Genomic DNA, 20,229 nt, shown 5'->3' on the forward strand with positions numbered 1-20,229 from the left:
GCGTACTCCTTTAGGTAGTTTTTCGTACTGAACCTTAGATCAGTTACAAAACTTAATCTTTGTGCAGTTTACACGTTTTGTAGCAACTACAAAGACATTTATCCTGTAGGTAAGCTGAAAATAAAAATGCGGTTTCTCACCTGATTTTTCTTTCGGAGGAACGCTCGCCCCCAGCGGCTGGTTTTTTTTGCTAGTGTTGTCGGGGGGAAGGAACGGCGGCGCTTGCCTGATTTCTTCCCCTAGCCAGGGACCTGAAACTTTGTTTTCCTCAGCTGTTTCACTAGAAATTTACAAGTGTCGGTGGTCAACAGTGGCAGAGAATTGGGTGGCGTTTTCAATTTCAAAGGGAAGGAACGTGTTGATGTTAATTCTGTTACCAAAAGCGAAGTACCAGCTGCTTCCTCTTTCTAGATCTTCTCTCCTTTCGCCGTCCTCCCCGAGGGGTAACGTGGCCACGCCGTATACCTTTTCTGCTCTGGTACCGTTCGTTTGATACGCAGGAGCGCTGTGAAATAACTAGAAGGGCTACGGACAGACATCTGCCATCGTTGCGGCTGCCTTAAATCGTGTATTTGTCCCTTTAGCCCGTCATTTCCTTTCCGCTCAGTTGAGTTACGTGCAGCGTTAGGTTCCAGTCGAGAGCGGTGCCGCCGAACAACGCTCTGGGAGCGTGCGCGGAGGAGGGCGACCGAGATGGCGAGAGGTCTCCGAGGCAAGACTTAGGGGGAGCGGCTGAGGTCACTTGGTTTGTTCAGCTTGGAGAAGGGAAGGCCGAGGGGTGACCTCATCGCAGTCTACACCTTCCTCGAGGGGGACGGCGGAGGGGGAGGCGCTGACCTCCGCTCTCTCCGGTGACCGGCACTAGGACCCGAGGAAACGGGACGAAGCTGCGTCAGGGCAAGTTCAGACCGGACGTTGGGAAAAGGCTTTTCACTGAGAGGGCGGTCGGTCAGTCACGGAACAGGCTCCCCAGGGAAGCGGTCGCAGCCACCGAGCCTGTCAGGAGTTCAAGGAGCGTCTGAACGATGCTCTTAGTCGCACGGTTTAGTTTTAGGTAGTCCCGCGTGGAGCGGGGGCTTGGTCTCGGTGATCCGTATGGGTCCCTTCCAACTTGAGATACTCTATGATTCTGTGAAATCTTCTGGGTTAGAAACGACCTTATTGTAATAGAGAATTCGCTGAACGTGGCTTTGTGCAAGGACTGTCGTCTTAGAATATCTTTTTTTTTTTTTCTTCCCCCCCCCCCCCCCCCCCCCCCAGATATGAGAAAAGCTCTGTCCAGAGATATGGAGACGAAATCAGTTGTACCTCACCCTGTGACACCGGAAGACATTGAGTAACTGTAAGCTGTGATGCTCAGTGAAATTACTAAGAGCGTTAAGTTTCCCGTGCCTTTGCTTTCACTCTCCCATTCTCTTGTCTTGCGGCACGTCGCATTTGTTGAGGCCGTGGAAGCGACACCGGGAGCGATGGGTTGTCAGAACCAGGTCCTCCTGCCCGTCGCTGGTTTTGCTTACCTTCGCCGTCTCTGTGTACCAGCCTGCGTCTCTCTCTCTCTCTCTGTTCCTCAATCCCTGTCCTCTCTTCTCTGTTCTGCTTTGTTTCGCTGCGTATGTCCCGTTCCCTGTCCCACCTTTATCCTTCCTTCCTTCTTCCTCGCCTTTTTCTTTGTCCTTTTGTCCTGCTCCCCGACCCTGTTTCTCGCTCCATCTGACCGTCCTTTTCCTGGCACCTTGGTGTCTCTGCTCCTTGCCCCCGTCTTTCTCTCCCCTCTGCCCAGTCCTCGTCTCCCTCTTTTGTCTCTCTGTCCCTCTGTCCTCCTTCTGCCTCTGCCCCTCTGTCCTGCTCCCTGCCCCTCTTGTTCTCACTCTGCCCCAGCGTCCCGCTCCCCGGTCCTCTTTCCCTCTGTTGCTCTCTCCTTTTATCTCTCCTTCTCCCTGCTCCCCAGCCCGGTTCTCTCACGCTCCCGCTTCCTTTTTTTATTCTCTGTTGCTCTGTCCTGCTCCCCGTGCCGCTGTCCCTCGCCGTACCTCTCGGTCCGGCTCCCTGCCCTTATTCTCTTTTCCTCCCTCGCCGTGGCGCTGCCCGCCCAGGGTCGTTTCTGCCTCTCTGTCCCGCTCCCCGTCCTGGTTTGTCGGTCGCCGTCCCGCTGCCTCTCTTCCTGCCGCTTCTTCCTCCCTCTCTGTCAGGCTCCCTGTCCCCGTCCTTCACTCGCCGTCCCTTTCCTTGCCTCGTGCTTTCTCGCTCGCCGCCGCCGCCCCCCCCATCCAGCTGGCTGCCCCTTTTCTCCTCTCTTCTAGCGTCCTGCAGCTGGCTCCTCGGTTTTGGCGGCAGCCTGCACATAGCAGCCCAGCTCTCCAGCAGCCTGACGGACCGACCGTGTGTCTGTTCCACGCCGGACTGGCGAGCGTGGCTCCGGGTAGGACAGCCGAGGTGCCCCAGGGCCGGGCCCCGAGCCCCGGTGCGGAGTCTCTCCCGGAACCGGCTCTGTGTGTGACTGAATAAACGCTTGCGGTCTCTTTTGCCGTGCCGGCTGCGTTGGCGCTTCCTTTGCGGGGGGGGGGGGGGGGGGGGGGGGGGGGCGAGGGGCCGTGATGGAGGGCAGGGGAGGAGGTGTGTGTGGGGGTATTAACGTATTCAACAAGGTCACATTGCTCGCATCCTCGGGATCCAAAAGTGATGCTTCTTGGCTCCGCCCCTGACCCATGCCAAACTCCGGGCCCCCCCCCCGCAAACTCCGCCCCCCCCGCAAACTCCGCCCCTCACGCACACCAAGCCCTGCCCCCATGGAAACTCCGCCCCCGGCGCAAACTCCGCCCTGATGCAAGCCAAGCCCCGCCCCTCAGGCAAACTCCGCCCTGATGCACGCCAAGCCCCCCTCACGCAAACTCCGCCCCTCACACAAACTCCGCCTCTGATGCATGCCAAGCCCCGCCCCTCACGCAAACTCCGCCCCGACTTACGCCAAGCCCCGCCCCTCACTCAAACTCCGCCCCGACGCAAGCCAAGCCCCGCCCCTGATGTAAACTCCGCCCCCGGCGCAAACTCTGCCCTGATGCAAGCCAAGCCCCGCCCCCGACGCAAACTCCGCCCCTCACGCAAACCCCGCCCCTCACGCAAACCCCGCCCCTCACGCAAACTCCGCCCCTCACGCAAACTCCGCCCCCGACGCACGCCAAGCCCCGCCCCTCACGCAAACTCCGCCCCCGACGCACGCCAAGCCCCGCCCCTCACTCAAACTCCGCCCCCGACGCAAACTCCTCCCCGACGCACGCCAAGCCCCGCCCCTCACGCAAACTCCGCCCCCGACGCATGCCAAGCCCCGCCCCTCACGCAAACTCCGCCCCCGACGCAAACTCCGCCCGCGACGCACGCCAAGCCCCGCCCCTCACGCAAACTCCGCCCCCGACGCACGCCAAGCCCCGCCCCTCACGCATCGCACAGCGCATGCTCGCTCGGTGCTGCCGCCTAGTGACCAAATTTCGGTACTGCAGCGGCAGCGCCGCGCATGCGCAGTGCAGCGCCACGCCCCCTCCCCGGAACCGGCTGCCGGCAGCCGGTGTGCAGGGGCTGCTGTGAGCCGAGGGAGGAGCGGAGGCGTCGCCGGGCTGCGGCTGCACGGAGGGAGAAGGTGAGCGGGGCAGCGGGACGGACCGGCGGGTCCCGGGGAAAGCCCCGAGGAGGGCGGCGGCAGCGGTGCCGCCTCCGAGGAGAGGCGGGGGGGCGGCGGGGTCCGTGTCACAGAGGGGAGGGGGGCTGCCCGGAGCCGTGCGGCGGGTGGGGGGGGTGCGCGCCGTGTCGGAACCGGGCGGGGAGACCGTCCGGAGCCGCGCGGCGGGGGCTGCCCGGAGCCGGCGGGCGTCCGCGCCTTTCGGAGGTGGCTGAGGGGAGGCGGGGGCGGGGGCGGGGGGGGGCGCCAGCCCGGAGCCGCGCTGCGGAGCTCGGGGCTGCCGTCGCGGCTCGGCGGGGCTTTCGGGTGAGTCGGCTTTGGGGTGAGGGCACGGGACGGTGTCCCCGCAGGGTCAGGAAGCGTGGAAGGCTGCCTCCCGCGGCACGCCGGCAGTTGCAGTCTTGGGGCACGCGGCTGCTGGTCGGCCATATTGGCTCCCCGGAGCACGCCGGGAAGTGTAGTCTTACGGCACTCTAATGGCTGCCACGCGGCGCTTGCCAGTGCGTGCCGGGAGGCGTCGTTTTCGCGGACGTGGCTGCCGGACAGCCCGACTTGCTCTCGCAGGAGCGCGAGGTTGGGGTTTTTTTGCCGGTTTCGAGTGGTTTTCTGCAGGCTTCCAGCCGCTCCCGAGCAGCGGTGCGGCCGTGCTACGAGAGCGCGCGTGCGGCGAGGCGTTGCCCGGTGTCCCGAGACGAGCGCTACCGGTCGGACTCTCCGGAAGCCTGTCCGGCAGCCCCAGGCCGCCCCCGAGCCCTGGCGTGAAGGCGGCAAGCTGGCCCTCGCCTGTGCCGCTTTCTTCCTGAACAGGGGTGCTGGCGGCGGCGGCAGCGGCAGCAGCGCGGGGAAAGAGCGGCGTCTCCGGAAGCCCCTGAAGAAGGAGGAGGGTCTCCGGCCAGGGCCGACCTCCGGTAGTAACGGCCACTGCTTTTTCTTTCCCTCTCCCAGGCCGCGCTGAGGACGTGGTTGCCCGTCCCTCCCTTGGGGATGCCGTCGACTGCACCCGCCTCGCCTGTGCCTGGCCTGGCTCGCCTCGTGGCGTGGGGGCGAAAAGGGACAGGCGGCGGAGCGCTTACCGGCCGTGGACAGCAGCTGCCCTAAGGGAAGCTGGAATGGCCAGAGAAAGGTGAAGAAGAAGAAGAAGAGATGGAAGGCTCTCCGGCCGGCAGCTGCCTCCCGCTGCAGGCAAGAGAGCGCCTGCCTCGCCGGGTGAGGAAAGATCCCTCGTTGCGCTCCGCGGCAGGTCAGGCTGCCGACGGGCACCGCAGGGTCGCCACGCGTAATCCAAAGCACGGTGCGGCCGTGTACCGAGGGAGGCAGGGAGGCAGGCTACTCATCTAGGCAGACTCGTCTCCTCGGAGCTGTAAGACACCCGTGTATTCTCTTAGGCGGAGGACAGCCGAGCGACCGGAGCGACAGCAAAGGAAAGGCGGAGAGCGGGAGAAAGAAGCGTCTGCGCTGGCAAGCTCTCCCGGCAGCGCCGAGAGCCAGAGCTGCGGTGAGTCCTGGGCCCGCGGGGCCCCATCGCCTCTCCTCTGCGTCGCGGGCCCTCCTCTGCCCCCCTCGCTTTCCCACCCCGCTGTGGGGTTTTTTGGTTTGCTTTCTGCTCCCCGCTATGTTCTTTTTCCATCTCGCTCTGACGGGCTGCCTGTCCCCACCTTTTTTAGGTCCTCGCTCTCTCTGCCCCGTAGCCCGTGGCTATTGTTTCCTTCTCTCTCTCCCTGTCTCTCTGTCCGGCCCCCAGCCACTGTTTCTGCATTCCTCCCCCTCGGTCCTGTAGCCTGTCGGTATTTCTGCCATCTCTGGCTCTCTCTGTGCGGCTCCTCGTTCCTGTTGTTCGAGGTCTTCCTTCTCGGCTCCGTAGCGAGTCGTCGTGAGTCTCTCTCTTTCTCCGTCCCTCTTGAGCCTCTTCCCTGCCCCTCGTTTTGAAGGCCCGCCTCTCTGTCCCGGCACCCGTCGCTATGGTTCCTTTTTTCGGTCTGGCTCCGTCTCGCTCCCCGTCCCTGTTTTTCTAAAGTCTCCCCTCTCTGCCTCCTAGCCCGTCGGTACCTTTTTCTTTCCCCGTCGCGGTTCGTCTGGCTCCCTGTCCCTCTTTCTTTCTTCCTTCCTTCCTTCCTCCCTGTCTGCCCCGCAGCCCGTCCCTTCGTTCCTTTCTCCTTCCCTCTCTGTCCCTCTCCCGGTCCCCGGCTTTAAACTCTGCTTCTCTGCCCGGTAGCTCGCCACCGTCTTACCTTTCCCCGTCTCTCTCTCTGTCCAGCTCCCTCTCTCGAATCTTCAATTCCTCCCTGTCGCTGCAGAAGCCTGTCGGGACTTTTTCCCCTGCCCGGCTTGCCTCTCCCTGTCTCGCGATTCCTCCCTCTCTGCCCTCTTAGCCGCGACCGTTTTTATATTCTCCGTCTCTCCCTCGGTCCGCCTCGAGATCCCGATTGTTTTTTAAAGCGACCGAATCGTCGAGGTTGGCAGAGACCTTTACGATTATCGGGTGGAACCGCGAACCTGGCGCTGGCAAGTCCCCCTCTGCCCCGCAGCCCGTCCCTTCCCTTCCGACGGCCTCTTTCTCCACCTCCCTCTGTCCGGCTCCCGGCCCCTCTTTTCCACTTCCGCCCTCTGTACCCTGTGGCTTTCCCCCTCTTCTTTCTCTCTCTGTCTCTGTTTGAGGAGGAGCAGCTGCCGCCCCAGCGTTCGCACCCCGTTCACGGTGTCGCGCGCACGCTTCTTCTCGGGCGCGCTTCCTCCTCCTCCTCCTCCTTCGGGCTCGACCCGAGGCTTCCGGCGGCAGCAGTCTCCGGGTGTCGGATTTTGTAAAATAATTAACGTAACTGAAAGGTGCAGCAGCGGGATCGGCCCGGGCGGGGCGCCTCCAAAGAGAGGGACCCCGAACAAAGAAATCCCGGGGCCGTTCCACACTTGGGTCCCGGACACCCGCCCCTCGCGCGCTGTCCGCGCGTCCCTTAGTCCCGCGGTGACTTTTGGTCTGGGGTCTTCTACCGTCGTCTCGGATTCTTCTTCTGTATAGCTGTGGGCGGTGCGTTATTCCACAGGTGCTGCTGCGCCGATGCTCCGTACGTTCGCAGTAACGGGTAGAGCGGAAGGCTCCGTGGCCAGGGAAGAGCGGCACGGACGCGTTCCTGCTCGCTCCGTTGCACCGGAATTTCGACGGCTGGGTTCGGCCGCTAAATTGATGGCGCTACCGGAAGAAATTTCACAAAAGTGAGTACTGTGCTTGTCTTTAATCTTTTAAAGTAATTTTTCTACGGGCGCCCGGTCCGTGGCTTAGATATTTGGTTTGCGGCGAAACAGACCCGGAACGTGGCTCCAAGTAGCGTTCCGATTCGCTGAAATTCCCCGTAGTCAGAGAGCAAGAATGGTGAATGTTGCTTGGCGGTTTGAAATCTCAGGCTTTCTCTGAAAGCTGACCTGCCAGAATGAGCCGAAAGCAGGCCGAACGCCAATAGGGATGCCGCAGAAAAGGTCCTCTTCTTGACAGGAGAAGAGCTTGGCGAAACGTCAGCGCCGTTTCCCGTAGGGCCTCCGACGTACCGGTTCGGCAAGCGTGGGCTTTGTGCGATTCCCTCGGGGACGATGGCGAACAAACCTTGTACGGCAGAGAGCATCTTAGCTTACTTTCCATTTCCTGCTCGGTTACTTGCAGAATATTTAATTTGGCGTCGCACGGACCCAGAGGGACGGGTCCCCAACTCATGCTGGTAGGGCAACCCCAGTACCAGCCGGTAAAATCGGAAAAGAGTGCGACGTTTTGAAACGTTTGCCTTGCGAGGAGAAGGGCCGTCTCTCGTTAGGCAACTGAATTCTGCGACCGATTTCCACGCCTCACGCGCGTGCGTGCGCGCACACGCGCCCCCCCCCCCCCCCCCCAACAGGCAGGCTTTGAAGGAGGCAGTCCCTAAGGCAACGCGATCTAAAACGTGGAAGTTTTTTTTTCTATTTTTAATAGTTTCTTACGGATAGGAGGCTCGTGTGAGCGTTTAGCCTGTCCCGTCCTTAATTCTGAACCCACTGGCTGGTGCAGAAGGACGGTCGTGTGACAAAAACAGCATGAAATTTGTCCCTGTGCCGGCTGCGTCCCGTGGTAAAGGAGTACATCTGTTATTCCTGCGTGAAAGATGTTTGATGAGCGTACCGCATCGTCAGAGCTGCTCTTGGTCTGCCTGCAAGCCGTGGGTTATGATTTAGAAATACGTTCGCCTACCGTTCCTTAACTGTGTGGTTTTGGTTTTTATTTTTTCAAAGAAAGGGTGGCTTTTTCGTCGATCTCTTTGTGAGAGTATCAAATCAGGCGGCGGTAAATACGTAGAAGCAACTAGGCGTACTACGGCGTGTACCGGACAGCGTTGGCGTGCCGCTCTGCTAGCAGCGGAGAGCCAGATGAGGATGCCCGTGGTAAGTACTCGCTCTGCCTCCGGCTGAACGGAAAGATTCTCATGTGGAGGGTTCCTGGGCTTGTCTGTGTGATTAGCATTACTTTTTTTTTTTTTTTTTTTTTTTTTTAATATGAAACCGGGTCAGATAATTGTTTATGAGTGGGACTTTGCGTACTCCTTTAGGTAGTTTTTCGTACTGAACCTTAGATCAGTTACAAAAATTAATCTTTGTGCAGTTTACACGTTTTGTAGCAACTACAAAGACATTTATCCTGTAGGTAAGCTGAAAATAAAAATGCGGTTTCTCACCTGATTTTTCTTTCGGAGGAACGCTCGCCCCCAGCGGCTGGTTTTTTTTGCTAGTGTTGTCGGGGGGAAGGAACGGCGGCGCTTGCCTGATTTCTTCCCCTAGCCAGGGACCTGAAACTTTGTTTTCCTCAGCTGTTTCACTAGAAATTTACAAGTGTCGGTGGTCAACAGTGGCAGAGAATTGGGTGGCGTTTTCAATTTCAAAGGGAAGGAACGTGTTGATGTTAATTCTGTTACCAAAAGCGAAGTACCAGCTGCTTCCTCTTTCTAGATCTTCTCTCCTTTCGCCGTCCTCCCCGAGGGGTAACGTGGCCACGCCGTATACCTTTTCTGCTCTGGTACCGTTCGTTTGATACGCAGGAGCGCTGTGAAATAACTAGAAGGGCTACGGACAGACATCTGCCATCGTTGCGGCTGCCTTAAATCGTGTATTTGTCCCTTTAGCCCGTCATTTCCTTTCCGCTCAGTTGAGTTACGTGCAGCGTTAGGTTCCAGTCGAGAGCGGTGCCGCCGAACAACGCTCTGGGAGCGTGCGCGGAGGAGGGCGACCGAGATGGCGAGAGGTCTCCGAGGCAAGACTTAGGGGGAGCGGCTGAGGTCACTTGGTTTGTTCAGCTTGGAGAAGGGAAGGCCGAGGGGTGACCTCATCGCAGTCTACACCTTCCTCGAGGGGGACGGCGGAGGGGGAGGCGCTGACCTCCGCTCTCTCCGGTGACCGGCACTAGGACCCGAGGAAACGGGACGAAGCTGCGTCAGGGCAAGTTCAGACCGGACGTTGGGAAAAGGCTTTTCACTGAGAGGGCGGTCGGTCAGTCACGGAACAGGCTCCCCAGGGAAGCGGTCGCAGCCACCGAGCCTGTCAGGAGTTCAAGGAGCGTCTGAACGATGCTCTTAGTCGCACGGTTTAGTTTTAGGTAGTCCCGCGTGGAGCGGGGGCTTGGTCTCGGTGATCCGTATGGGTCCCTTCCAACTTGAGATACTCTATGATTCTGTGAAATCTTCTGGGTTAGAAACGACCTTATTGTAATAGAGAATTCGCTGAACGTGGCTTTGTGCAAGGACTGTCGTCTTAGAATATCTTTTTTTTTTTTTCTTCCCCCCCCCCCCCCCCAGATATGAGAAAAGCTCTGTCCAGAGATATGGAGACGAAATCAGTTGTACCTCACCCTGTGACACCGGAAGACATTGAGTAACTGTAAGCTGTGATGCTCAGTGAAATTACTAAGAGCGTTAAGTTTCCCGTGCCTTTGCTTTCACTCTCCCATTCTCTTGTCTTGCGGCACGTCGCATTTGTTGAGGCCGTGGAAGCGACACCGGGAGCGATGGGTTGTCAGAACCAGGTCCTCCTGCCCGTCGCTGGTTTTGCTTACCTTCGCCGTCTCTGTGTACCAGCCTGCGTCTCTCTCTCTCTCTGTTCCTCAATCCCTGTCCTCTCTTCTCTGTTCTGCTTTGTTTCGCTGCGTATGTCCCGTTCCCTGTCCCACCTTTATCCTTCCTTCCTTCTTCCTCGCCTTTTTCTTTGTCCTTTTGTCCTGCTCCCCGACCCTGTTTCTCGCTCCATCTGACCGTCCTTTTCCTGGCACCTTGGTGTCTCTGCTCCTTGCCCCCGTCTTTCTCTCCCCTCTGCCCAGTCCTCGTCTCCCTCTTTTGTCTCTCTGTCCCTCTGTCCTCCTTCTGCCTCTGCCCCTCTGTCCTGCTCCCTGCCCCTCTTGTTCTCACTCTGCCCCAGCGTCCCGCTCCCCGGTCCTCTTTCCCTCTGTTGCTCTCTCCTTTTATCTCTCCTTCTCCCTGCTCCCCAGCCCGGTTCTCTCACGCTCCCGCTTCCTTTTTTTAGTCTCTGTTGCTCTGTCCTGCTCCCCGTGCCGCTGTCCCTCGCCGTACCTCTCGGTCCGGCTCCCTGCCCTTATTCTCTTTTCCTCCCTCGCCGTGGCGCTGCCCGCCCAGGGTCGTTTCTGCCTCTCTGTCCCGCTCCCCGTCCTGGTTTGTCGGTCGCCGTCCCGCTGCCTCTCTTCCTGCCGCTTCTTCCTCCCTCTCTGTCAGGCTCCCTGTCCCCGTCCTTCACTCGCCGTCCCTTTCCTTGCCTCGTGCTTTCTCGCTCGCCGCCGCCGCCCCCCCCATCCAGCTGGCTGCCCCTTTTCTCCTCTCTTCTAGCGTCCTGCAGCTGGCTCCTCGGTTTTGGCGGCAGCCTGCACATAGCAGCCCAGCTCTCCAGCAGCCTGACGGACCGACCGTGTGTCTGTTCCACGCCGGACTGGCGAGCGTGGCTCCGGGTAGGACAGCCGAGGTGCCCCAGGGCCGGGCCCCGAGCCCCGGTGCGGAGTCTCTCCCGGAACCGGCTCTGTGTGTGACTGAATAAACGCTTGCGGTCTCTTTTGCCGTGCCGGCTGCGTTGGCGCTTCCTTTGCGGGGGGGGGGGGCGGGCGAGGGGCCGTGATGGAGGGCAGGGGAGGAGGTGTGTGTGGGGGTATTAACGTATTCAACAAGGTCACATTGCTCGCATCCTCGGGATCCAAAAGTGATGCTTCTTGGCTCCGCCCCTGACCCATGCCAAACTCCGGGCCCCCCCCCCCGCAAACTCCGCCCCCCCCGCAAACTCCGCCCCTCACGCACACCAAGCCCCGCCCCTCATGGAAACTCCGCCCCCGGCGCAAACTCCGCCCTGATGCTAGCCAAGCCCCGCCCCTCAGGCAAACTCCGCCCTGATGCACGCCAAGCCCCCCTCACGCAAACTCCGCCCCCACACAAACTCTGACCCTGGCGCACGCCAAGCCCCGCCCCAATGCAAACTCTGCCCCTCATGCAAACTCCGCCCCTGATGCATGCCAAGCCCCCCTCACGCAAACTCCACCCCCACACAAACTCCGCCTCTGATGCATGCCAAGCCCCGCCCCTCACGCAAACTCCGCCCCTCACGCAAACTCCGCCCCGACTTACGCCAAGCCCCGCCCCTCACTCAAACTCCGCCCCGACGCAAGCCAAGCCCCGCCCCTGATGTAAACTCCGCCCCGGCGCAAACTCCGCCCTGATGCAAGCCAAGCCCCGCCCCCGACGCAAACTCCGCCCCTCACGCAAACCCCGCCCCTCACGCAAACTCCGCCCCCGGCGCAAACTCCGCCCCGACGCAAGCCAAGCCCCGCCCCTCACACAAACTCCGCCCCCCGACGCTAACTCCGCCCCTCACGCAAACTCTGCCCCCGACGCACGCCAAGCCCCGCCCCCGACGCAAACTCCGCCCCTCACGCAAACTCCGCCCCTCACGCAAACTCCGCCCCTCACGCAAACTCCGCCCCTGACGCAAACTCCGCCCCTCACGCAAACTCCGCCCCCGACGCACGCCAAGCCCCGCCCCCGGCGCAAACTCCGCCCCGATGCAAGCCAAGCCCCGCCCCTCACTCAAACTCCGCCCCTGATGGAATGCCAAGCCCCCCTCACGCAAACTCCGCCCCTGATGCACGCCAAGCCCCGCCCCTCACGCAAACTCCGCCCCCGACGCAAACTCCGCCCCTCACGCAAACTCCGCCCCTCACGCAAACTCCGCCCCGACTTATGCCAAGCCCCGCCCCTCACACAAACTCCGCCCCTCACTCAAACTCCGCCCCGACTTACGCCAAGCCCCGCCCCTGATGTAAACTCCGCCCCCGGTGCAAACTCCGCCCCGATGCAAGCCAAGCCCCGCCCCTCACACAAACTCCGCCCCCCCGACGCTAACTCCGCCCCTCACGCAAACTCCGCCCCCGACGCACGCCAAGCCCCGCCCCCGACGCAAACTCCGCCCCTCACGCAAACTCCGCCCCTCACGCAAACTCCGCCCCCGACGCACGCCAAGCCCCGCCCCTCACGCAAACTCCGCCCCCGACGCACGCCAAGCCCCGCCCCTCACTCAAACTCCGCCCCCGACGCAAACTCCTCCCCCGACGCACGCCAAGCTCCGCCCCTCACGCAAACTCCTCCCCCGACGCATGCCAAGCCCCGCCCCTCACGCAAACTCCGCCCCCGACGCAAACTCCGCCCGCGACGCACGCCAAGCCCCGCCCCTCACGCAAACTCCGCCCCCGACGCACGCCAAGCCCCGCCCCTCACGCAAACTCCGCCCCTCACGCAAACTCCGCCCCCGACGCACGCCAAGCCCCGCCCCCGACGCAAACTCCGCCCCTCACGCAAACTCCGCCCCCGACGCACGCCAAGCCCCGCCACTCACGCAAACTCCGCCCCCGACGCACGCCAAGCCCCGCCCCTCAAACTCCGCCCCCGACGCAAACTCCTCCCCCGACGCACACCAAGCTCCGCCCCTCACGCAAACTCCGCCCCTGACGCATGCCAAGCCCCGCCCCTCACGCAAACTCCGCCCCCGACGCAAACTCCGCCCGCGACGCACGCCAGCCCCGCCCCTCACGCAAACTCCGCCCCCGACGCACGCCAAGCCCCGCCCCTCACGCATCGCACAGCGCATGCTCGCTCGGTGCTGCCGCCTAGTGACCAAATTTCGGTACTGCAGCGGCAGCGCCGCGCATGCGCAGTGCAGCGCCACGCCCCCTCCCCGGAACCGGCTGCCGGCAGCCGGTGTGCAGGGGCTGCTGTGAGCCGAGGGAGGAGCGGAGGCGTCGCCGGGCTGCGGCTGCACGGAGGGAGAAGGTGAGCGGGGCAGCGGGACGGACCGGCGGGTCCCGGGGAAAGCCCCGAGGAGGGCGGCGGCAGCGGTGCCGCCTCCGAGGAGAGGCGGGGGGGCGGCGGGGTCCGTGTCACAGAGGGGAGGGGGGCTGCCCGGAGCCGTGCGGCGGGTGGGGGGGGTGCGCGCCGTGTCGGAACCGGGCGGGGAGACCGTCCGGAGCCGCGCGGCGGGGGCTGCCCGGAGCCGGCGGGCGTCCGCGCCTTTCGGAGGTGGCTGAGGGGAGGCGGGGGCGGGGGCGGGGGGGGGCGCCAGCCCGGAGCCGCGCTGCGGAGCTCGGGGCTGCCGTCGCGGCTCGGCGGGGCTTTCGGGTGAGTCGGCTTTGGGGTGAGGGCACGGGACGGTGTCCCCGCAGGGTCAGGAAGCGTGGAAGGCTGCCTCCCGCGGCACGCCGGCAGTTGCAGTCTTGGGGCACGCGGCTGCTGGTCGGCCATATTGGCTCCCCGGAGCACGCCGGGAAGTGTAGTCTTACGGCACTCTAATGGCTGCCACGCGGCGCTTGCCAGTGCATGCCGGGAGGCGTCGTTTTCGCGGACGTGGCTGCCGGACAGCCCGACTTGCTCTCGCAGGAGCGCGAGGTTGGGGTTTTTTTGCCGGTTTCGAGTGGTTTTCTGCAGGCTTCCAGCCGCTCCCGAGCAGCGGTGCGGCCGTGCTACGAGAGCGCGCGCGCGGCGAGGCGTTGCCCGGTGTCCCGAGACGAGCGCTACCGGTCGGACTCTCCGGAAGCCTGTCCGGCAGCCCCAGGCCGCCCCCGAGCCCTGGCGTGAAGGCGGCAAGCTGGCCCTCGCCTGTGCCGCTTTCTTCCTGAACAGGGGTGCTGGCGGCGGCGGCAGCGGCAGCAGCGCGGGGGAAAGAGCGGCGTCTCCGGAAGCCCCTGCAGAAGGAGGAGGGTCTCCGGCCAGGGCCGACCTCCGGTAGTAACGGCCACTGCTTTTTCTTTCCCTCTCCCAGGCCGCGCTGAGGACGTGGTTGCCCGTCCCTCCCTTGGGGATGCCGTCGACTGCACCCGCCTCGCCTGTGCCTGGCCTGGCTCGCCTCGTGGCGTGGGGGCGAAAAGGGACAGGCGGCGGAGCGCTTACCGGCCGTGGACAGGAGCTGCCCTAAGGGAAGCTGGAATGGCCAGAGAAAGGTGAAGAAGAAGAAGAAGAGATGGAAGGCTCTCTGGCCGGCAGCTGCCTCCCGCTGCAGGCAAGAGAGCGCCTGCCTCGCCGGGTGAGGAAAGATCCCTCGTTGCGCTCCGCGGCAGGTCAGGCTGCCGACGGGCACCGCAGGGTCGCCACGCGTAATCCAAAGCACGGTGCGGCCGCGTACCGAGGGAGGCAGGGAGGGAGGCAGGGAGGCAGGCTACTCATCTAGGCAGACTCGTCTCCTCGGAGCTGTAAGACACCCGTGTATTCTCTTAGGCGGAGGACAGCCGAGCGACCGGAGTGACAGCAAAGGAAAGGCGGAGAGCGGGAGAAAGAAGCGTCTGCGCTGGCAAGCTCTCCCGGCAGCGCCGAGAGCCAGAGCTGCGGTGAGTCCTGGGCCCGCGGGGCCCCATCGCCTCTCCTCTGCGTCGCGGGCCCTCCTCTGCCCCCCTCGCTTTCCCACCCCGCTGTGGGGTTTTTTGGTTTGCTTTCTGCTCCCCGCTATGTTCTTTTTCCATCTCGCTCTGACGGGCTGCCTGTCCCCACCTTTTTTAGGTCCTCGCTCTCTCTGCCCCGTAGCCCGTGGCTATTGTTTCCTTCTCTCTCTCCCTGTCTCTCTGTCCGGCCCCCAGCCACTGTTTCTGCATTCCTCCCCCTCGGTCCTGTAGCCCGTCGGTATTTCTGCCATCTCTGGCTCTCTCTGTGCGGCTCCTCGTTCCTGTTGTTCGAGGTCTTCCTTCTCGGCTCCGTAGCGAGTCGTCGTGAGTCTCTCTCTTTCTCCGTCCCTCTTGAGCCTCTTCCCTGCCCCTCGTTTTGAAGGCCCGCCTCTCTGTCCCGGCACCCGTCGCTACGGTTCCTTTTTTCGGTCTGGCTCCGTCTCGCTCCCCGTCCCTGTTTTTCTAAAGTCTCCCCTCTCTGCCTCCTAGCCCGTCGGTACCTTTTTCTTTCCCCGTCGCGGTTCGTCTGGCTCCCTGTCCCTCTTTCTTTCTTCCTTCCTTCCTTCCTCCCTGTCTGCCCCGCAGCCCGTCCCTTCGTTCCTTTCTCCTTCCCTCTCTGTCCCTCTCCCGGTCCCCGGCTTTAAACTCTGCTTCTCTGCCCGGTAGCTCGCCACCGTCTTACCTTTCCCCGTCTCTCTCTCTGTCCAGCTCCCTCTCTCGAATCTTCAATTCCTCCCTGTCGCTGCAGAAGCCTGTCGGGACTTTTTCCCCTGCCCGGCTTGCCTCTCCCTGTCTCGCGATTCCTCCCTCTCTGCCCTCTTAGCCGCGACCGTTTTTATATTCTCCGTCTCTCTCTCTCGGTCCGCCTCGAGATCCCGATTGTTTTTTAAAGCGACCGAATCGTCGAGGTTGGCAGAGACCTTTACGATTATCGGGTGGAACCGCGAACCTGGCGCTGGCAAGTCCCCCTCTGCCCCGCAGCCCGTCCCTTCCCTTCCGACGGCCTCTTTCTCCACCTCCCTCTGTCCGGCTCCCGGCCCCTCTTTTCCACTTCCGCCCTCTGTACCCTGTGGCTTTCCCCCTCTTCTTTCTCTCTCTGTCTCTGTTTGAGGAGGAGCAGCTGCCGCCCCAGCGTTCGCACCCCGTTCACGGTGTCGCGCGCACGCTTCTTCTCGGGCGCGCTTCCTCCTCCTCCTCCTCCTTCGGGCTCGACCCGAGGCTTCCGGCGGCAGCAGTCTCCGGGTGTCGGATTTTGTAAAATAATTAACGTAACTGAAAGGTGCAGCAGCGGGATCGGCCCGGGCGGGGCGCCTCCAAAGAGAGGGACCCCGAACAAAGAAATCCCGGGGCCGTTCCACGCTTGGGTCCCGGACACCCGCCCCTCGCGCGCTGTCCGCGCGTCCCTTAGTCCCGCGGTGACTTTTGGTCTGGGGTCTTCTACCGTCGTCTCGGATTCTTCTTCTGTATAGCTGTGGGCGGTGCGTTATTCCACAGGTGCTGCTGCGCCGATGCTCCGTACGTTCGCAGTAACGGGTAGAGCGGAAGGCTCCGTGGCCAGGGAAGAGCGGCACGGACGCGTTCCTGCTCGCTCCGTTGCACCGGAATTTCGACGGCTGGGTTCGGCCGCTAAATTGATGGCGCTACCGGAAGAAATTTCAGAGAAGTGAGTACTGTGCTTGTCTTTAATCTTTTAAAGTAATTTTTCTACGGGCGCCCGGTCCGTGGCGTAGATATTTGGTTTGCGGCGAAACAGACCCGGAACGTGGCTCCAAGTAGCGTTCCGATTCGCTGAAATTCCCCGTAGTCAGAGAGCAAGAATGGTGAATGTTGCTTGGCGGTTTGAAATCTCAGGCTTTCTCTGAAAGCTGACCTGCCAGAATGAGCCGAAAGCAGGCCGAACGCCAATAGGGATGCCGCAGAAAAGGTCCTCTTCTTGACAGGAGAAGAGCTTGGCGAAACGTCAGCGCCGTTTCCCGTAGGGCCTCCGACGTACCGGTTCGGCAAGCGTGGGCTTTGTGCGATTCCCTCGGGGACGATGGCGAACAAACCTTGTACGGCAGAGAGCATCTTAGCTTACTTTCCATTTCCTGCTCGGTTACTTGCAGAATATTTAATTTGGCGTCGCACGGACCCAGAGGGACGGGTCCCCAACTCATGCTGGTAGGGCAACCCCAGTACCAGCCGGTAAAATCGGAAAAGAGTGCGACGTTTTGAAACGTTTGCCTTGCGAGGAGAAGGGCCGTCTCTCGTTAGGCAACTGAATTCTGCGACCGATTTCCACGCCTCACGCGCGTGCGTGCGCGCACACGCGCCCCCCCCCCCCCCCCCCCCCCCAACAGGCAGGCTTTGAAGGAGGCAGTCCCTAAGGCAACGCGATCTAAAACGTGGAAGTTTTTTTTTCTATTTTTAATAGTTTCTTACGGATAGGAGGCTCGTGTGAGCGTTTAGCCTGTCCTGTCCTTAATTCTGAACCCACTGGCTGGTGCAGAAGGACGGTCGTGTGACAAAAACAGCATGAAATTTGTCCCTGTGCCGGCTGCGTCCCGTGGTAAAGGAGTACATCTGTTATTCCTGCGTGAAAGATGTTTGATGAGCGTACCGCATCGTCAGAGCTGCTCTTGGTCTGCCTGCAAGCCGTGGGTTATGATTTAGAAATACGTTCGCCTACCGTTCCTTAACTGTGTGGTTTTGGTTTTTATTTTTTCAAAGAAAGGGTGGCTTTTTCGTCGATCTCTTTGTGAGAGTATCAAATCAGGCGGCGGTAAATACGTAGAAGCAACTAGGCGTACTACGGCGTGTACCGGACAGCGTTGGCGTGCCGCTCTGCTAGCAGCGGAGAGCCAGATGAGGATGCCCGTGGTAAGTACTCGCTCTGCCTCCGGCTGAACGGAAAGATTCTCATGTGGAGGGTTCCTGGGCTTGTCTGTGTGATTAGCATTACTTTTTTTTTTTTTTTTTTTTTTTTTAATATGAAACAGGGTCAGATAATTGTTGATGAGTGGGACTTTGCGTACTCCTTTAGGTAGTTTTTCGTACTGAACCTTAGATCAGTTACAAAACTTAATCTTTGTGCAGTTTACACGTTTTGTAGCAACTACAAAGACATTTATCCTGTAGGTAAGCTGAAAATAAAAATGCGGTTTCTCACCTGATTTTTCTTTCGGAGGAACGCTCGCCCCCAGCGGCTGGTTTTTTTTGCTAGTGTTGTCGGGGGGAAGGAACGGCGGCGCTTGCCTGGTTTCTTCCCCTAGCCAGGGACCTGAAACTTTGTTTTCCTCAGCTGTTTCACTAGAAATTTACAAGTGTCGGTGGTCAACAGTGGCAGAGAATTGGGTGGCGTTTTCAATTTCAAAGGGAAGGAACGTGTTGATGTTAATTCTGTTACCAAAAGCGAAGTACCAGCTGCTTCCTCTTTCTAGATCTTCTCTCCTTTCGCCGTCCTCCCCGAGGGGTAACGTGGCCACGCCGTATACCTTTTCTGCTCTGGTACCGTTCGTTTGATACGCAGGAGCGCTGTGAAATAACTAGAAGGGCTACGGACAGACATCTGCCATCGTTGCGGCTGCCTTAAATCGTGTATTTGTCCCTTTAGCCCGTCATTTCCTTTCCGCTCAGTTGAGTTACGTGCAGCGTCAGGTTCCAGTCGAGAGCGGTGCCGCCGAACAACGCTCTGGGAGCGTGCGCGGAGGAGGGCGACCGAGATGGCGAGAGGTCTCCGAGGCAAGACTTAGGGGGAGCGGCTGAGGTCACTTGGTTTGTTCAGCTTGGAGAAGGGAAGGCCGAGGGGTGACCTCATCGCAGTCTACACCTTCCTCGAGGGGGACGGCGGAGGGGGAGGCGCTGACCTCCGCTCTCTCCGGTGACCGGCACTAGGACCCGAGGAAACGGGACGAAGCTGCGTCAGGGCAAGTTCAGACCGGACGTTGGGAAAAGGCTTTTCACTGAGAGGGCGGTCGGTCAGTCACGGAACAGGCTCCCCAGGGAAGCGGTCGCAGCCACCGAGCCTGTCAGGAGTTCAAGGAGCGTCTGAACGATGCTCTTAGTCGCACGGTTTAGTTTTAGGTAGTCCCGCGTGGAGCGGGGGCTTGGTCTCGGTGATCCGTATGGGTCCCTTCCAACTTGAGATACTCTATGATTCTGTGAAATCTTCTGGGTTAGAAACGACCTTATTGTAATAGAGAATTCGCTGAACATGGCTTTGTGCAAGGACTGTCGTCTTAGAATATCTTTTTTTTTTTTTCTTCCCCCCCCCCCCCCCCAGATATGAGAAAAGCTCTGTCCAGAGATATGGAGACGAAATCAGTTGTACCTCACCCTGTGACACCGGAAGACATTGAGTAACTGTAAGCTGTGATGCTCAGTGAAATTACTAAGAGCGTTAAGTTTCCCGTGCCTTTGCTTTCACTCTCCCATTCTCTTGTCTTGCGGCACGTCGCATTTGTTGAGGCCGTGGAAGCGACACCGGGAGCGATGGGTTGTCAGAACCAGGTCCTCCTGCCCGTCGCTGGTTTTGCTTACCTTCGCCGTCTCTGTGTACCAGCCTGCGTCTCTCTCTCTCTCTCTGTTCCTCAATCCCTGTCCTCTCTTCTCTGTTCTGCTTTGTTTCGCTGCGTATGTCCCGTTCCCTGTCCCACCTTTATCCTTCCTTCCTTCTTCCTCGCCTTTTTCTTTGTCCTTTTGTCCTGCTCCCCGACCCTGTTTCTCGCTCCATCTGACCGTCCTTTTCCTGGCACCTTGGTGTCTCTGCTCCTTGCCCCCGTCTTTCTCTCCCCTCTGCCCAGTCCTCGTCTCCCTCTTTTGTCTCTCTGTCCCTCTGTCCTCCTTCTGCCTCTGCCCCTCTGTCCTGCTCCCTGCCCCTCTTGTTCTCACTCTGCCCCAGCGTCCCACTCCCCGGTCCTCTTTCCCTCTGTTGCTCTCTCCTTTTATCTCTCCTTCTCCCTGCTCCCCAGCCCGGTTCTCTCACGCTCCCGCTTCCTTTTTTTATTCTCTGTTGCTCTGTCCTGCTCCCCGTGCCGCTGTCCCTCGCCGTACCTCTCGGTCCGGCTCCCTGCCCTTATTCTCTTTTCCTCCCTCGCCGTGGCGCTGCCCGCCCAGGGTCGTTTCTGCCTCTCTGTCCCGCTCCCCGTCCTGGTTTGTCGGTCGCCGTCCCGCTGCCTCTCTTCCTGCCGCTTCTTCCTCCCTCTCTGTCAGGCTCCCTGTCCCCGTCCTTCACTCGCCGTCCCTTTCCTTGCCTCGTGCTTTCTCGCTCGCCGCCGCCGCCCCCCCCATCCAGCTGGCTGCCCCTTTTCTCCTCTCTTCTAGCGTCCTGCAGCTGGCTCCTCGGTTTTGGCGGCAGCCTGCACATAGCAGCCCAGCTCTCCAGCAGCCTGACGGACCGACCGTGTGTCTGTTCCACGCCGGACTGGCGAGCGTGGCTCCGGGTAGGACAGCCGAGGTGCCCCAGGGCCGGGCCCCGAGCCCCGGTGCGGAGTCTCTCCCGGAACCGGCTCTGTGTGTGACTGAATAAACGCTTGCGGTCTCTTTTGCCGTGCCGGCTGCGTTGGCGCTTCCTTTGCGGGGGGGGGGGGGGGGGGGGGGCGAGGGGCCGTGATGGAGGGCAGGGGAGGAGGTGTGTGTGGGGGTATTAACGTATTCAACAAGG

General features: G+C 61.0%; 3 long non-coding RNA genes across 4 annotated transcripts; all 3 read left to right on the forward strand.

The window, feature by feature from the left end:
- The first annotated feature begins 1,264 nt into the window (after window positions 1-1,264).
- Window positions 1,265-2,529, forward strand: LOC129200465 (uncharacterized). The gene is made up of 2 exons (XR_008574916.1): window positions 1,265-1,336; window positions 2,301-2,529. It is a non-coding gene; the product is annotated as an uncharacterized LOC129200465 (long non-coding RNA).
- A 10,357-nt stretch (window positions 2,530-12,886) lies between these two features.
- On the forward strand, window positions 12,887-16,228 carry LOC129200463 (uncharacterized). 2 transcript variants are annotated; one of them, XR_008574913.1, is made up of 4 exons: window positions 12,887-12,990; window positions 13,976-14,236; window positions 14,428-14,537; window positions 16,083-16,228. It is a non-coding gene; the product is annotated as an uncharacterized LOC129200463 (long non-coding RNA). The 2 variants fall into 2 exon arrangements; XR_008574914.1 differs by lacking the exon at window positions 12,887-12,990 and adding an exon at window positions 13,584-13,602.
- Window positions 16,229-18,853: 2,625 nt separating this feature from the next.
- Window positions 18,854-20,118, forward strand: LOC129200464 (uncharacterized). Its single transcript, XR_008574915.1, has 2 exons — window positions 18,854-18,925; window positions 19,890-20,118. It is a non-coding gene; the product is annotated as an uncharacterized LOC129200464 (long non-coding RNA).
- The last annotated feature ends 111 nt before the right edge of the window (window positions 20,119-20,229 follow it).

The sequence above is a fragment of the Grus americana genome, unplaced genomic scaffold (assembly GCF_028858705.1).
Source record: "Grus americana isolate bGruAme1 unplaced genomic scaffold, bGruAme1.mat scaffold_164, whole genome shotgun sequence".
Taxonomy (NCBI): Eukaryota; Metazoa; Chordata; class Aves; order Gruiformes; family Gruidae; genus Grus; species Grus americana.